Below are 19,171 nucleotides of genomic sequence, written 5' to 3' on the forward strand. Positions count from 1 at the left end.
ACATATTATTGAGACCCTTTACTCAGTACTTTGTAGAAGCACGTTTGGCAGCGATTACATCCTTATTTCTTCTTGGGTATGACGCTACAAGCTTGGCACACCTGTATTGGATGGGCTCCCGAGTGGCGCAGCATTCTAAGGAACTGCATTACAGTGCTTGAGGCATCACTACAGACACCCTGGTTTGATGCCAGGCTGTATCATAAACGGCTGTGATTGGGAGTTCTGCTGGGCAGTGCACAATTAGCCCAGCGTCGTCCAGGTTTGGCCGGTGTAGGCCGTCATTGTAATTAAGAATTTGTGCTTAACACATTTTTTTGAGTTAAATAAAGGTTCAATTAAAAAATGTATAATAATAATGTAAAAAATACAATAAAATTGGGGAGTTTCTCTCCTTCTCTACTGATCCACTCAAGCTCTGTCAAGTTTCTTCCTGACGTGACGCTTGGCATTCAGGCAAAAAAGTTCAAGCTTGGTTTCATTAGACCAGAGAATCTTGTTTCTCATGGTCTGAGTCCTTTAGGTGCCTTTCGGCAAACTCCAAGCAGGCTGTTATGTGCCTTTTACTGAGGAGTGGCTTCCGTCTGGCCACTCTACCATAAATACCTGATTGGTGGAGTGCTGCAGAGATGGTTGTCCTTCTGGAAGTTTCTCCCATGTCCACAGAGGAACTCTGGAGCTCTGGCAGAGTGATCACCCGCGTTCTAGGTAACCTCCCTGACCAAGGCCCTTCTCCACTGATTGCTCAGTTTGGCCAGGCGGCCAGCTCTAGGAAGAGACTTGGTGGCTCCAAACTTCTTCCATTTAAGAATGATGGAGGCCACTGTGTTCTTGGGGACCTTCAATGCTGCAGACATTTTTTGTCACCCTTCCCCAGATCTGTGCCTCGAAACACTATCCTGTCTCGGAGTTCAACGGACAATTCCTTTGACATCATGGCTTGGTTTTTGCTCTGACATGCACTGTCAACTGTGGGACCTTATATAGACAGGTGTGTGGCTTTCCATATCATGTTCATTCAATTGAATTTACCATAGGTGGACTTCAATCATGTATTAGAAACATCTCAAGAATGATCAATGGAAACAGGATGCACCTGATCTCAATTTCGAGTCTCATAGCAAAGTGCCTGAATACTTATGAAAACAAGACAATTCTGATTTTATTTTTTCTAAATTTGAAAACATTTGTAAAACCTGTTTTCACTTTGTCATTATAGGGTATTGTGTGTAGATTGATGCATTTAAAAAAAATCTATTTTAGAATAAGGCTGTAACGTAACAAAATGTGGAAAAAGAGAAGCTTTCTGAATGTACTCTGTCATTTACTAGTGTGATTATGCTCACACTTGGATGGTTCTTTAGGAAGCCTTAAAACAAGGGCCAGGGTTGTCACGATAGGTAATATCCTATATAAGTACACATTCATTTCAAGTAAGTATCACTCAAGATACATTTCATTTTAACTAGATAAATCCTGTATAAAACCTAGTAATTACATTGTACTTATGCAGCTATTACATGTACCTACATCTTACCTGTTGTTGTATTACACATGTAATTACACTGTAATAAGGACCCCTTAAAATGAAGCATTACCCACTTTTCATTTTTTTTAAACATACACTACCCTTCAAAAGTTTGGGGTCACAAATTTTCCGGCCATTAAAATAACATAAAATTGATCAGAAATACAGTGTAGACATTGTTAATGTTGTAAATGACTATTGTAGCTGGAAACGACAGATTTTTAATGGCATATCTACCATTAAAAACCCTTTTGCAATTATGTTAGCACAGCAGAAAACTGTTGTCTTAATTAAAGAAGAAATAAAACTGGCCTTTTTTAAACTAGTTGAGTGTCTGGAGCATCAGGATTTGTGGGTTCGATTACAGGCTCAAAATGGCCAGAAACAAAGACCTTTCTTCTGAAACTTGTCTATTCTTGTTCTGAGAAATTAACGCTATTCCATGCGAGGAAATGGAAAGAAACTGAAGATCTGGTACTACGCTGTGTACTACTCCCTTCACAGAACAGCTGGCTCTAACCAGAATAGAAAGAGGAGTGGGAGGCCCTGGAGCACAAATGAGCTAGAGGGCAAGTACATTAGAGTGTCCAGTTTGAGAAACAGATGCCTCACAAGTCCTCAACTGGCAGCTTAATTAAATAGTACCCGCAAAACACCAATCTCAACATCAACAGTGAAGAGGCGACTCTGGGATGCTGGCCTTCTAGGCAGAGTTGAAAGAAAAAGCCATATCTCAGACTAGCCAATAAAAAGAAAAGATTAAGATGAGCAAAAGAACAGACACTGGACAGAGGAACTCTGCCTATAAGGCCAGCATCCCGGAGTCGCCTCTTCACCGCTGATGTTGAAACTGGTGTTTTGCAGGCCTATTGTGTCTCTACCTAATAATGAATGAGCGATGTAAACCAAATAGAAACTGATAATTGTGCACAACTTCAAAATTGAATTTCAATTAAAAGAATGATGATGATGAAGCAGGTGATTGAATTTAGAACAATAGTGTAAGAATTGCTATTCCTCTGTCCTGCACGCATACTGGAAAAAAACAAACATATTTTTTGTTTCTATTTGGTCAGAAGAATATGTAACTAGACTGTAGCATATTACCTACTAAAACTGTTGTTACACTAAGGTTTTTATTCTAAGAGAAATGAAAACGTTCAATTATATTCCATGATATTCTTAAGATATATGTGTTGACTGAATACAAGCAAGTGATGCAAAATAATCAAGTTGATGGCACAGTCAAATAGCCTCAACACCTACATAGATCTGAGTGACTCACTCATTCATGGCTTTGGATCAAAATAAATAAGTACCAACATTCTTTCTGATAGTCTTTAATAAAGAAATGTTTTGATTATCCTGACCTGGATGCCATGTATTATTGTCTCTAAAAGAGAGAGAGAGAGAGAGAGAAAGGATCGAAACACACACAGTAACGCATGGAATATGGCAATAAGAATGTCCGTTTAAGTGTAGATCACTTCCTATTACTGAGTTTGAAGAATTGTGTGTGCTCAATTGTTTGTGACATTGTGGCATTTAAAGCATATTGAAAATTGAAGCAATAGGGCTTGAAGCAATAGTCTACCTGCATGTGGTCAACTACTTCAGCACCGTTTCACGCTGCTCTGAGTCAAGAATGGGGACTGGTTTTGATAAATCAATGAGATTTTTATTTTCACTGAATCTCCATTTGAGTATTGGTTAGCGTACAATTAGGGTGTGGAAATATTACTATTTAGGTTTTGCTATCCTGAGGTAGAGTATCTCATGATAATCTGTAGACCACAATATTTACCAAGGGAGTTTTCATCTATATTTTTCGCAACTGTCTATTTCCCACCACAAACCGACGCTGGCACCAAGACTGCACACAACGAGCTGTTTAAGGCCATAAGCAAACAAGAAAGAGACGGCGCGCCTAGTGGCAGGGAAAGAAATCCGTTTTACCTCATTTCTACCAGCATGTTAAAATGTGCAAAAAGATGGAAAAAAACTCTAGACCACCTTACCTCCACACACAGACACACATACAAAGCTCTCCGTCTCCCTCTTTTTGTCAAATCTGACCATAACTCTATCCTCCTGATTCCTGCTTACAAGCAAAAACTAAAGCAGGAAGTACCAGCGACTCACTCAATAAGGAAGTGGTGAGATGACGCAGATGGTAAGCTAGAGGACTGTTTTGCTAGCATAGACCGGAATATATTCTGCGATTCTTCCAATGGCATTGAGGAGTAAACCACATCAGTCAGTGGCTTCATCAATAAGCGCATCGATGACGTTGTCCCCGCAGTGAACGTACGTATAAACGCCAACAGGAAGCCATGGATTACAGGAAACATCCGCACTGAGCTAAAGGGTAGATCTGCAGCTTTAACCTGTTAGGGCTAGGGGGCAGTATTTACACCGCCGGATAAAAAAACGTACCCGATTTAATCTGGTTACCACTCCTACCCAGTAACTAGAATATGCATATAATTATTGGCTTTGGATAGAAAACACCCTAAAGTTTCTAAAACTGTTTGAATGGTGTCTGTGAGTATAACAGAACTCATATGGCAGGCAAAAGCCTGAGAAGATTCTCACCAGGAAGTGGCCTGTCTGACAAGTGGTTGTTCTTCTTGCCTCTGTTTATTGAAGACTGAGGATCTTTGCTGTAACGTGACACTTCCTACGGCTCCCATAGGCTCTCAGAACCCGGGAAAAAGCTGAATGACGTAATTCAATGCTCAGGCTGAAACACACTAGCTCGTTTGGCAAGTGCTCTATCAGACGGCCATTAGACGAGGCTCGTGCATGAGGGGATAGCATGCTTTTACTTTTTCTCTCGTTGAATGTAAACAGGCTTTGCCGGTCGGAATATAACCCTTATTTACCCTTCGGATAGTGTCTTGAACGCACGAACAAAACACCGCTGTTTGAACATAACTATGGATTATTTGGGACCAAACCAACATTTGTTATTGAAGTAGAAGTCCTGGGAGTGCATTCTGACAAAGACAGCAAAGGTAATAACATTTTTCTTATAGTAAATCTGACTTTGGTGAAAGCTAAACTTGCTGGGTGTCTAAATAGCTAGCCCTGTGATGCCGGGCTATCTACTTAGAATATTGCAAAATGTGCTTTCACCGAAAAGCTATTTTAAAATCGGACATATCGAGTGCATAGAGGAGTTCTGTATCTATAATTCTTAAAATAATTGTTATGTTTTTTGTGAACGTTTATCGTGAGTAATTTAGTAAATTCACAGGAAGTGTTCGGTGGGAATGCTAGTCACATGCAAGTCACCTGCTAATGTAAAAAGCTGTTTTTTTATATAAATATGAACTTGATTGAACAGACATGCATGTATTGTATAACATAATGTCCTAAGATTGTCATCTGATGAAGATCATCAAAGGTTAGTGCTGCATTTAGCTGTGGTTTGGGTTTATGTGACATTATATGCTAGCTTGAAAAATGGGTGTCTGATTATTTCTGGCTGGGTACTCTGCTGACATAATCTAATGTTTTGCTTTCGTTTTAAAGCCTTTTTGAAATCGGACAGTGTGGTTAGATTAACGAGAGTCTTGTCTTTAAAATGCTGTAAAATAATCATATGTTTGAGAAATTGAAGTAATAGCATTTCTAAGGTATTTGAATAACGCAAGCGTCCCACCTAGCCCAGAGAGGTTAATAAATAAAACCACCGTTAACAGAACAATAAATCAATGGGTAACAAAACCCTTCACACACCAGCATAACGTGCACAAGCACTACAATAAACAATTCCGGACAGGACATGGGGGGAACAGAGGGTTAACCTGTTTAGGACAGGGGGCAGTAATTTCACGGCCGGATAAAAAACGTACCCGATTTAATCTGGTTATTACTCCTGCCCAGAAACTAGAATATGCATATAATTGTTTGATTTGGATAGAAAACACCCTAAAGTTTCTAAAACTGTTTGAATGGTGTCTGTGAGTATAACAGAACTCATATGGCAGGCCAAAACCTGAGAAGATTCTATTCCGGAAGTGCCCTCTCTGACCATTTCTTGGCCTTCTATAGCCTCTTTATCGAAAATAGAGGATCTCTGCTGTAACGTGACATTTTCTAAGGCTCCCATAGTCTCTCAGAAGGCGCCAGAACGGGGAATGATGACTCTGCAGTCCCTGGGCGAAAAACAGTAGCGCATTTGGATAGTGGTCGATCTGAGAACAATGAAACGGGCGCGTGCACGTGAAGAGTCCATTTTACATTTTCAGTCTTTGAACGAAAACAACGTAGCCCGGTTGGAATATTATCGCTATTTTACGAGAAAAATCGCATAAAAATTGATTTTAAACAGTGTTTGACATGCTTCGAAGTACGGTAATGGAATATTTTGAAATTTCTTGTCACGATATGCGCCGGCGCGTCACCCTTCGGAGAGTGTCTTGAACGCAAGAACAAAACGCCGCTATTTGGATATAACTATGGATTATTTGGAACCAAAACAACATTTGTTGTTGAAGTAGAAGTCCTGGGAGTGCATTCTGACGAAGAACAGCAAAGGTAATCCAATTTTTCTTATAGTAAATCTGAGTTTGGTGAGTGCCAAACTTGGTGGGTGTCAAAATAGCTAGCCGTGATGGTCGGGCTATGTACTCAGAATATTGCAAAATGTGCTTTCACCGAAAAGCTATTTTAAAATCGGACACCGCAATTGCATAAGGAGTTCTGTATCTATAATTCTTAAAATAATTGTTATGTTTTTTGTCAACGTTTATCATGAGTAATTTAGTAAATTCACCGGAAGTTTGCGGGTGGTATGCTAGTTCTGAGCATCACATGCTAATGTAAAAAGCTGGGTTTTGATATAAATATGAACTTGATTGAACAAAACATGCATGTATTGTATAACATAATGTCCTAGGAGTGTCATCTGATGAAGATCATCAAAGGTTAGTGCTGCATTTAGCTGTGGTTTTGGTTTTTGTGACATATATGCTTGCTTTGAAAATGGCTGTGTGATTATTTTTGGGAGGGTATTCTCCTGACATAATCTAATGTTTTGTTTTCGCTGTGAAGCCGTTTTGAAATCGGACAGTATGGTTAGATTAACGAGTCTTATCTTTAAAATGGTGTAAAATAGTCATATGTTTGAGAAATTGAAGTTAGAGCATTTTTTAGGTGTTTGTATTTCGCGCCACGCTATACTATTGGATATTGGTGAGGCGTTCCCTAACAGGTTAGCAACTTTCAGTTTTGAGTGCATGGAAATGGTTTGGCTCCATGGATGTAAAGTGCTGACCTTGCTGTTAAAACCTGTTGGGGCTAGGGGCAGTATTTCCACGGCCGGATTAAAAATGTACCCAATTTAAACAGGTTACTACTCTGGCCCAGAAACTAGAATATGCATATTATTAGTAGATCTGGATAGAAAACACTCTGACATTTCTAAAACTGTATGAATGGTGCCTGTAAGTATAACAGAACTGATATGGCAGGCAAAAACCTGAGAAAAATACAAGCAGGAAATGAAAATCTTGTGTCTGTTCTATTTTCAAGTCATTGCCAATGGAACACACAGTGACAAAGGATTCATTTTGCACTTCCTAAGGCTTCCACTAGATGTCAACAGTCTTTAGAAAGTTGTTTGAGGCGTCTATGATGAACAGAGACCGAATGAGAAGGCTGGGAAGTTGGTCACCCAGGGAATGACATCACTTCATTGGCATATGTTCATGAGGGAGGAACCTATGTTCCAAAACATTTTTCAAGACACAGGAATGGTCCGGTTGAAATGTTACTGAAGTTTCACGTTAAAATGGCCATAAAGATTGATGCTATACAATGTTTGACATGTTTGAACAAATGTAAATAGATTATTTTTTTTACTTTTCGTCGTGACACTTTCAACGCGCCTCCTACATTTTGAGTAGCCTAGTAAACGCGCTAACAACATGGAGTTATTTGGATATAAATTATGAACTTTATCAAACAAAACAACATTTGTTGTGGACTTGGGATTCCTGGAAGTGCCTTCTGATGAAGATTATTAAAGGTAAGTGAATATTTTGAATGTTATTTATGCATTTAGATGACTCCAAAATGGCGGCTATCCGTATTGCCTAGTGTATTTTTCTGAGCGCAGTACTCAGATTATTGCAAAGTGTGCTTTCCCAGTAAAGTTATTTTGAAATCTGTCAATGCGGTTGCATTCAGGAGATGTTAAAACCTCTTGAAAGTCTCATCCCGTTAGCGGGATCATTTTCCAGCGAAAACTCCTAGCGACATTAGCATAACGAAATTCAATATTTTTTTTTTTTCAAATATAGGGCTGTCTCATATCGTTTTATAGATACACCTCTCTTGAATCGACCCTCGTTGTCCGATTTCAAAAAGGTTTTACAGGAAAAGCACAATATTAGATTATGTTAGAGGAGTACATGGAAAAAGTAGCATCATATGAATTTTCCGAGCAAGCACACCCATCACATATAAACAAAAAACAGCTAAATGCAGCACTAACCTTTTACAAACTTCATCAGATGACACACCTAGGACATCATGTTACACACAGCATGCAATCTTTTGTTCAATAAAGGTCATATTTCTATATAAAAACAGCATTTTACATCGGCACCTGAGGTTGACTAACAATTTCCCATAAAATGCGTCCCGGGAAACAGTGCTACAATTTTATAAATAACTATTCGAAAACGATTTTTTTTATATATATTGTCAATCTAAGATTTATAGATGAATATCTCTTGAAAACACCCGTCAAAACAGATTTTAAATTAACTTTACAGGGTAATCACACTTTGAGATCAAATGGGATGCGATACCCAGAAATTGAGCTCGAAAACCTAGCTCGGCGCCATCTTTGAAGAATTTCAAATCACATCTGATATTGTATAATATCGCCAATAATCCCTCACCTTTAGTTGTCTTCATCAGAAAGCCTTTCCCGATGTCCCAGGTCCATGACAAATGTATTTTCGGTCGAAAAAGTCCATGCTTTATGTTCCATTAGCTTCCTGTTGTTAGAGCTTCCTAAGGCTGTAATCAAATGTTGATCCGTGCGCGGCACCTGGCTAACGCAAAATGACTGTTTACGGTAAGTTAGGGTCGTTCAAACATGTCAAACGTTGTATCAAGTAATCGTCAGGGCCTGTTTCAACAAGAGAGCCAATCAGATTCGAGTGGGACGATTTCATTGTGTTTCAAAAGGCTTCCAAAGGTGGGGGCAGACACGGCCGCCGACGTCACAATGCTCATGGCCCTCCGACTGTGACCAATTGCCACATCGTCTCTTTCACTGAGTTTCTACCGCAGAACCCTCAAAACACTTTGTAAAGACTGGGGACATCTAGTGGAAGCACTGGAAAGTGCTCAATTATCATTTTTTCACGTTTTGAATTATAGGTAAGGCTGTGAAGTCGAGTCGACAATTCAGATTCCCACTTCCTGGTTCAATCGGTCTCGGGGTTTTGACTGCCATACGAGTTCTGTTATACTCACAGACACCATTCAAACAGTTTTAGAAAATTTAGGGTGTTTTCTATCCATATAAAATAAGTATATGCATGTCCTAGCTTCTGACTTTGATTAGTAGGCCGTTGAAAATGGGAACGATTTTTTTTCAAAATGCGCTGTGGCGCCCCCTATCCTAGGGGAACGTCAAGAGGTTTTAATCTATAATTCTTTGAATAAGAGTTTAATATTTTATCAACGTTTATAATGAGTATTTTTGTAAATTCACCGGCAGTTTTGGGGAGATACATTTTCTGAACGTCACACTCCGATGTAAAATACTGTTTTTGGATATAAATATGAACTCGATAGAACAAAAAATGCATGTATTGTCTAACATAATGTCCTAGGAGTGTCATCTGATGAAGATTGTCAAAGGTTAGTGCATAATTTTAGCTGGTTTTCTGCTTTTGGTGACGCCTGTCCTTGCATTAAATTTTTTTTGTCTATGTACTCTCCTAACATAATCTAACTTTATGCTTTCGCCGTAAAGCGTCTTTGAAATTGGACAATGTGGTTGGATTAAAGAGATGTTTATCTTTCAAATGGTGTAAAATAGTTGATTTTTTGAGAAATTGAAATTATTAGATTTTTGCTGTTTTGAATTTCGCGCCATGTATCTTGTCAAGCAATCCTGTTACCGGGATAAGAACGGGAAGGGGTGTCCCCAACAGGTTCAGGGGTGGCAGGTAACCTAGTGGTTAGAGCATTGGGCCAATAATCAAAAGGTTCCTAGATCAAATCCCTAAGCAGACAAGGTAAAAATCTGTCACTCTCCCCCTGAACAAGACAGTTAACACACTGTTCCTAGGCTGTCATTGTAATTCAGAATTTGTCCTTAACTGACTTGCCTGGCTAAATAATAGTAAAATAGACTGGTGAGCACAGGTGAGCACTAATGATAATAGGGGTAATAAACACGCAAGTGTCTTTCCTCAAAAGTAGGACAGGGTTAAACCCTAGGTATGGTAGTCGTGATTAGATAGTGTTCAACGCTTTTAATACCCACATATACTCAGAAATACCCCTAATAAACTAGCTTGGTAACAAAAAAACAAAAGTTATATGTAGAGGTGTTTTGGAACTGAGTTATGTACTTTTTCCACAACTCCCTCTCTTTAGCTACTCCAGATGTCGTTGAGTTGAAGTAATCCAGGACTCCTGTGGGTGGGATTGAGGGCATGCCCTTGAGGCTCACCTGTAAGGCAGAGTATGACACAAAAAAACACGTGGTCGTATTGATGCCATTAGGTGTCATCACACTTTCGAAGAGTGTCCCAAGCTCATTGACCCCGGAAAGCACCTCACCGTTGTCAACGAGATGTTTATGAATGACCACAGTGTCAGACATAGACGCGTTGTAACAGACTTCATACAGCTGACCCCTGCTGACCAAGGAGTCTATCAGTGCCATGCAGTATGTGAAATCGGAGGCCATACTACCATGGGACACTACATAAATATCACGGTCAAAGGTACTTGTCTATTACATTTTTTGAGTACATTTTTATTATGAGTTACTCTAACCCACAGAGACTTACAATAACAACATTCAACTAAGGTGAAACAGCCATGTAGCATGATCATCAGTCAATCAGTTAAGCAATCAACAAACCAACCATTTAATCAATAATGTTGAATTCTAACCCTATAATAGCAGCTCCCATTGTTGATCAAAGAAAAGCCAACAATGGTGGACTGAACTGTACATACAACACCGGAATGATACTGTGGTCCCTTCTCCTAATACTGGAGTTACTTGAGGCAAGATCAATAACAAAGTAATCCACAAAAAATGCACTTGTACATTTATACTTCGCAGCCAATCATAAATTCATGTAGATCTTTTGATGTGAAGTCTCTTGTTTATTGATGATTATTTGTGTTTAACAGGTTAATCATTGAGCTGGTCTGCTAGCTGATGGCAGATTACGTCAAGGCTGAACGTGATCTATCAATTATAATGGAGACACCATCTCCAATACAGATTTACATTATATCAAACCCAAACATTTAACTGAATCGTTTTACATATGTACAAATAAGGTGCTACATGGCTCAAAAGACCACAACATTTGTATTCTACGGTTAATAGTTTACTTAACATTTACGAAAAAATATAACGTTTTTATTAAACATGTATGTTGGAAGACAGGAGGGTTTGTACTACTAAAAATAATATCCAATTTCATAGAATTTCACTGGAATAGTCATTTGATAGCTCAATGACAATTTTAAGCACACCTCTCAGGTCTGTGTCTGTTAGAGGAAATGCCCATACAGGACAGGAAACCACACATAGCAGTTGCACAAACGGAGGACTAAAGCTATGTGAACAGAGATAGTAGCAGTCCATGTGGTTGGAAGAGTGAGGGTTAGTAAAATGGTCTGCTAGTCTTGTGATGTTCATCATAATCTCAGTTTTATTTGAAGGCGCAGGACTACACTGTAATACTTTTTTGTTCTAGTTGTCATGCGTACCTATTTTTTTTTTTTTTTTTATTGTTCTCTCCCCTGTTCTTGTCATGGTGGGCTATGTCTCTACACCTTTCAGGTCTGCGTCTGTTAGAATAAATGCCCATACAGGACAGGAAACCACACATAGCATTTGCACAAAGAAATGGATGCCTGATGCTATGTGAACAGCGTTAGTAGCAGTCTATGTGGTTAGAAGGGTGAGGGGGAGTAAAGGAATCTGCTTGTCTTGTGATGTTCAACATTATCTCAGTTTGATGTGAGGGCTCAGGAGTGCACTGTACTACTATATACTGTACGTTTACACTATTTTGAAGGAAATTATTATGAATTGTGAAACTGAGTGATATTTTGTGTGAATTATTGGCTACACCACTAGGTCAGAACTTCCCCATGTACATTTTGGTTGTATACAGGTGTTCCCCAGAGTTATTTTGTGTACCCCAAAAAAACACGAGATAATAAAAGCATGGTGTGTCATACAGTATATGGAAATGAGCCATTTGACCATTATCAACTGACAAACTACATACAAATGTGTGCACTATATCTGCAATCTTATAAAATAATCAAACATATAAAATAATCAAGCAATTATCAAAGTGTTTTTATATGTTTACACGCATTAACGTCTCAGTAAAACCATATCTACACGTTTAAATGAGTGGAAATGACTACTTCCACCTTAGGGTAAACTTTAAAGGTAGGGAGACTTAAAGAGGAGATGACCATGCACCAGTTTGTTGCCACAAAACAAGTGAAGAATATTTTTATTAGTCTCGCTTGCCAGGCTAAAGACACAACTCTTGGAACTAGTTTTTTACACACGACAGCGAGTGACCAGGGGCTTTGAGAATGTTTTATGTTTTATGCTAATATTGGCTAAGCCTGGGTTGGTATCATAATGCTGATATTAGACAAACTGCATTTATTTTTATATCATGGAATGTGTAATTAGTGCTCATGAGTTAATTCTGTATTGATCTTACATTAATTTCTGATGAAAGCAACAGCATAATGGCTTTTTTCAAACAGTTTCATTTTTGTGAGGGAACGCAAACATTGTTACAACTCATGTTTCACATCTATTACAGATCTATGCTTTTTTATTGTAGTTTTACTGATATAAAATAGTATTTATAAAAATGATAATCATCAGTGAGCATTGTCTTTACTCCAGATGGTTCGGAGGTGAGGTGCCCAAGGGTTCCTATCATTGGGAGAGAGGGCATGCCGAGAAAACGTGGTCATATTGAAGTTTCCTGGTGCCATGGCTTTTCAGTTGAAAAAGAAAAGCCAACAATGGTGGACCTTAACTGGACATACAACACTGGACTGATACTGTGGTCCCTTCTAATACTGGAGTTACTTAAGGTAAGATTAATAACAAAATATTGACATTTACTGTATACTTTGCAGCCAATCATAGCATGTTGTGTTACCAATGGGGTTATGGGGTGATTACTGCATGTTATGATTCCTTAGAAAGTGATGCAACTATGTCAGAAGGGACAGTTGTTTATTGAATATATATTCTGTGTGTTACAGGTTCATCAAGGCAGAACATGACCCGTCAATCATCATGGAGAGACCCTCTACCATACAGATTTATATCAAACCCAAACATATTGCTGAATAATTTCAGATACAATAAGGTGTTGTGACGTGGCTCAAAAGAGTGCAGAGTTTGTATTCTATGGATAATAGTTTACTCCAAATTTAAGAAAAAAATACTTTATTATTCACATTGTGTTATTTACAATTTCAATCATCAATATGTATGTAGGAAAGGTGGTTGGGTTTGAGCATTATAGTGGTAAAATTACAAACTCTGTTATGCACATCATTTGTATAAGCCCTAAATCTGTACATTTCCACTGTCTGTTTCTCTCATGTAAGAAGAAGCCAGTGTTTTTCCTCTCTTGTTTCTGAGTAACTTAGTCATGTGGCCAAAGACAAAAGGGCCGTCTAAGAGTGACCAGTTTTTTGGTCCATCCTGTTCTTTTCCTATCTTTCAAGGGCACAGCTGTGTGGAGATATGAATAGAATAGAGGCTAGCTTGAGCAGCAGCAACAATTCTATCAGCAGAAAGGAGTAACATAACTACCGTTATCACTTGTTTGTGCGCAGTGCTCCCACCATAATCTTACACACCTGCTAAACTGCCACATAGACAAAAGAGGTTGTATTTTTCTATAAAGGCTGAGACCCATCTCCGCTGCTTTTTCTAGATAGTCTTCTGTGGAGTGGCATACTGTATACAGCGCAGTCTGAAAAACTGGTTTCTTGGAAGTCCTCTTTTTAATGGCTCAGGGTGGAAGCTGTCCCTCTGTAATAGAGTATTTTTTTCAGTTTCTTTTCTATACAGAGTTGTAAACGGGGTTCCATTTGATTTCCGAATCCACATATCAAGGTAATGAACACGTTTAGTGCCACATTCAATAGTGAATTTGAGATTGGGGTCAATGCCATTGAGTAATGTGGGGCGGAAGGTACCCTAATGGTTAGAACGTTGGGCCAGTAACCAAAAGGTTGCTAGATCAAATCCCCGAGCTGACAAGATAAAAATCTGTTGTTCTGCCCCTGAACAACGCAGTTAACCCATTGTTCCTAGGCTGTCATTGTAATTAAGAATTTGTTATTAACTGACTTGACTAGTTAAAAAAGGTACAGAAATAAAGTCTTACAGCTCTGTTCCCGTTCCTCCACATATGCAAAAAATGTAATCTATATATTGATACCACTTCAGGACTATGTTCAAAAATGGGTATTCATTATTAACAAAATGTTCTTCAAAACGACCCACATAAAGGTTATGTGGGTTATTGCTTGGAGCGAATGTGGAGCCCATCGATGTTCCATTCGTTTGGAGGTAGTATTCATCATCAAACCTGGAATAATTATATGTGAAAACATACTCAGCCAACTCTAGAATAAAGTTTGTTGGTTTTTCGTTACTATCTCTGTCTCTCAAATAGTCAGCTAGGGCTGCCACATATCCTTATAACGAAGGCAAGCACCCCACACTAAATACACAAAATGTTCATTTGTGTACCTGTACCAAAACCTTTCCTGCGTACCCCTTTACAAAAATATCTGCTAAGCCCTTCGCTATTATTCATAGATTTTGAGGGTACTAAGTTGGACTAAATTGTACATCAATTGTATTAAATAAAACCCCAATAAACTTGGGTTTTTATTGATACCATACAGATTAGCACACTTTGAGAAAAACAGGTGTGATACAATGCATTTTTTTATACTAAAAAACTTCCTAAAAAAATATTACTGTCTCTATAAGTACGCCCTGGAGCACCTCCAGTAGTAAATCATGAGAACAGGAACATTTAAAATGTTTAATGCCAAATAGGACACTAAAATGAAGAAATTACAAATAAATACATAATAAATAATTGAAGTTATTGTTGAGTGTTGCCTAATCAAAACATGGAAACAAAAGTGATTATAGTAGCCATTACCAATGAGTGTACATGTCCACACACATGAATATCTCAGTTAAAAGTAGTCTTTATAATATAGCTGATGTCCAAACTGAGTCCAATTCTTTCTGTCATTGCCTTTTGATTGTTTTTATATGAGCAAGAATAGGGAGCCAGTGACACAGTGTAACGCCCTGGCCATAGAGAGTTTTTTTTTGTTATCTATTTTGGTTAGGCCAGGGTGTTACATGGGTGGGCGTTCTATGTTTATTTTTCTATGTTGGTTTGTTTCTTTGGTTGGCTGTGTGTGGCTCCCAATCAGGAACAGCTGTAGTTCGTTGTTGCTGATTGGGAGTCATACATAGGCAGCTTGTTTTTCCTTTGGGGTTTGTGGGTGATTGTTTTCTGTTGAGAGTTTTTCCTGACAGGACTGTTTTGCTGTCGTCTTTGGTTTATTTTTGTATAGTGTTCTCCTTTTTTCATTAAATATCTAAGATGAACACACATCCTCGCTGCACCTTGGTCTCATTACGACAACACCCGTTACACACAGTGCAAGTTCTAGAATAAAGACCACTGTGTCCAGACTACTTGAATTTCAGTTCATTCTCATATTTGTTTCCAGGACAAGATTAAGACTGTTATCCAGAGGATAAACTGAAACAGAACACCGTGTGGAAGGCTTCACCGGGGGATCACCTGAAGATATATTGTGTTTCCACCTGCATAGTTAAAGTAGATTATCCGAGATTCTGTAAACTTTTAAGAGTCAGCATTAAAGGGACATTTCACTTTTAGATAACATTTGAATGTTTCTTGACCTCAAAAGTAGACTAGTGTTGAGATATAGTATTTCCACATCCCATCAGTTGTGCAGATCTGATGATACAGTGCCTAGTGAAAGTCTACACACCCCTTGCACAGTCTTCATATTTTTTTACCTTAAAAATGTAATCTAAAAAGAATAACATTTAATTTTTACCTATCCATCTACACAACCTTGTCAACATTTTCAAAGTGAAAGAAAATTAGAAAATGTCTTGAATGAATATGCCTTGATTGCTTATGTTTTTATGCAGTAAAGACTTGGTGGATGCACCTTTCGCAGCCATTATAGCTGTGAATCATTTTGATTAAGTTTTGATTAAGCTGTATCCATGCCCATTGGATGTTGTGATAACAATATAGTAGCTATATCTAGAAGGGCCCAAGCTCCAAAAGCTGGGTCTAAAAGAGATCATACAGAAGATTTTCTGTGACTCTTAAATGGATGATGTTAAAAATATTTGATGGTCTGATGTCATTAATAAAGAGCAACCAGACCCTGCACTTGATGAATTTATGAAATTGCTTCTTCCAATTATTGATACACATGCATCTGTTAAGAAACTGACTGTTAGAACTGTTAGGGTTCTATGGGTTGATGAGGAATTGAAAAACTGTATGATTGAAAGAGATGGGGCAAAAAGAGTGGCTAATAAGTCTGGCTTCACATCTGACTGGCCGACTTACTGCAAATTGAGAAATGATGAGACTAAACAACAAAAAGACAAATAAACTGTATTATTAAGCCAAGATCAATGATATAAAGGATAATGTAAAAAAATACTTTGGAGTTCTTTAAATTAAACTATGGGCAGAAAGACAATTCAACTCCATCTTTCATCGAATCAGATTGTTTATTAATCACAAAACCATTTAATCTTGTCAATTATTTTAATGATTACTTCATTGGCAAAGTGGGCAAATTTAGGCAGGAAATGTCAACAATGAGCAGTGAGCCATCGTATTCATGCAAAAAAATAATGATTGTACTTCTCCAGCAATGTGAGCAAGACAGAGGAGCTGATCGTGGACTACAGGAAAAGGCGGGCCGAACACGCACCCATTCACATTGACGGGGCTGTAGTGGAGCGTGTCGAGAGCTTCAAGTTCCATGGTGTCCACATCACCAACAAACTATCACGGTCCAAACACACCAAGACAAGTGGTGAAGAGGGCACAACAATGTCTATTCCCCTTCAGGAGACTGAAAAGATTTGGCATGGGTTCTCAGATCCTCAAAAAGTTCTACAGCTGCACCATTGAGAGCATCCTGACTGGTTCCATCACTGCCTGGTATGGGCCAAAAAATTGTGAAAGACTCCAGCCACCCAAGTTATAGACTGTTCTCTCTGCTACCGCATGGCAAGCGGTACCGGAGCACCAAGTCTAGGAGCAAAAGGTTCCTTAACAGCTTCTACCCCAAAGCCATAAGACTGCTGAACAATTAATAAAATGTCTACCCAGACTATTTGCGTTGACCCCCCGCTGTTTATTATCTATGCAAAGTCACTTTACCCCTCCCTACATGTACACTAGCGTTCAAAAGTTTGAGGTCACTTAGAAATGTCCATGTTTTTGGAAAAAAAACTACATTTTTTTTGTCCATTAAAATAACATGAAATTGATCAGGAATACAGTGTAGACATTGTTAACGTTGTAAATGACTACTGTAGCTGGAAATTGTGATTTTTAATGGAATATCTACATAGGCGTACAGAGGCCCACTATCAGCAACCATCACTCCTGTGTTCCGAAGTCCATTTTTGGTTCCAACCGCTGTGTCTTTGTGAGACGTAGTGTGGGTGAATGGATGATCTCCACATGTGTATTTCCCACCATAAAGCATGGAGGAGGAGGTGTTATGGTGTGGGGGTGCTTTGCCAGTGACACTGTCTAATTTATTTAGAATTCAAGGCACACAACTAGCATGGCAACAACAGCATTCTGCAGCAATACGCCATCCCATCTGGTGTGACTATCATTTGTTTTTCAACAGGACACTGACCCAACACACCTCCAGGCTGTTTAACCTCTCTGGGGTAGGGGGCAGTATTTTGAAGTTTGGATGACAAACCTGCTCAATGTAAACTGCCTGTTATTCAGGCCCAGAAGCTAGGATATGCATATGCATGTTAGTATTGGATAGCAAACACTCTAAAGTTTCCAAAACTGTTAAAATAATGTCTGTGAGTATAACAGAACTGATATGGCAGGTGAAAACCTGAGGAAAATCCATCCGGGAAGTGGGATTCTTTTGATGTGGGTGGTTTTCAATTGAAAGCCTATAGAGATTCTAATGTGTTAGGACCCAGATTGCAGTTCCTATGGCTGCCACTAGATGTCAGTCTTTAGACATTGTTTCAGGCTTTTTTTCTGAAAAATGAAGAAGAATGAGACCTTTCTGTATGTGGACTGTAGAATCATACAGAGCTGGTTTGAGTGGGTGACCGAGTGCGCGCCCTTTGTTGTTTTTCCTTTCTATTGAAGACACTATTGTCCGGTTGAAAGATTATCGATTATTTAGACAATTGACAACCTGAGGATTAATTATAAACATCATTTGACATGTTTCGACGAACTTTACCGGTACTATTAGGATGTAATCGTCTGCATGTTTTGACCGCCATTGAGCCAGTGGATTACTGAACGAAACCTGCCAACAAAACAGAGTTTTTGTGATATAAAGAGGGACTTTATTGAACAAAATGAATGTTTATTTTGTAGCTGGGACTCTTGTGACTGCAACCAGAAGATGATCTTCAAAGGTAAGTGATTCATTTTATCGCTATTTCTGACTTTCGTGACTCCTCTACTTAGTTGGAAAATGTTTGTATTCTTTTTCTGTCCTCAGATAATCACATGGTATGCTTTCGCCGTAAAGCCTTTTTTAAATCTGACAAAGCGGCTGGATTAACAAGAAGTTAATCTTTAAGCCGATGTATAACACTTGTATTTTTATGAATGTTTATTATTACTATTTCTGTATTTTGAATTTGGCGCTCTGCAATTTCACCGGATGTTGGCCAGGTGGGACGCTAGCGTGCCACCTACCCCAAAGGTTTAAGGGCTATTTTACCAAGAAGGAGAGTCATGGAGTGCTGCATCAGATGACCTGGCCTCCACAATACCCCAACCGCAACCAAACTGAGATGGTTTGGGATGAGTTGGACCGCAGAGTGAAGGAAAAGCAGCCAACAACTGCTCAGCACATGTGGGAACTCATATGCTGGTTGAGAGAATGCCAAGAGTGTGCTAAGCTGTCATCAACGCAAAGGGTGTCTATTTGAAGAACATCAAATATAAATATATTTTGACTTGTTTAAACACTTTTTTGGGTACTACATGATTCCATATTATTTTATAGTTTTGATGTCTTCACTATTATTCTACA

This window comes from Salmo trutta, chromosome 39 (assembly GCF_901001165.1).
Source record: "Salmo trutta chromosome 39, fSalTru1.1, whole genome shotgun sequence".
Taxonomy (NCBI): domain Eukaryota; kingdom Metazoa; phylum Chordata; class Actinopteri; order Salmoniformes; family Salmonidae; genus Salmo; species Salmo trutta.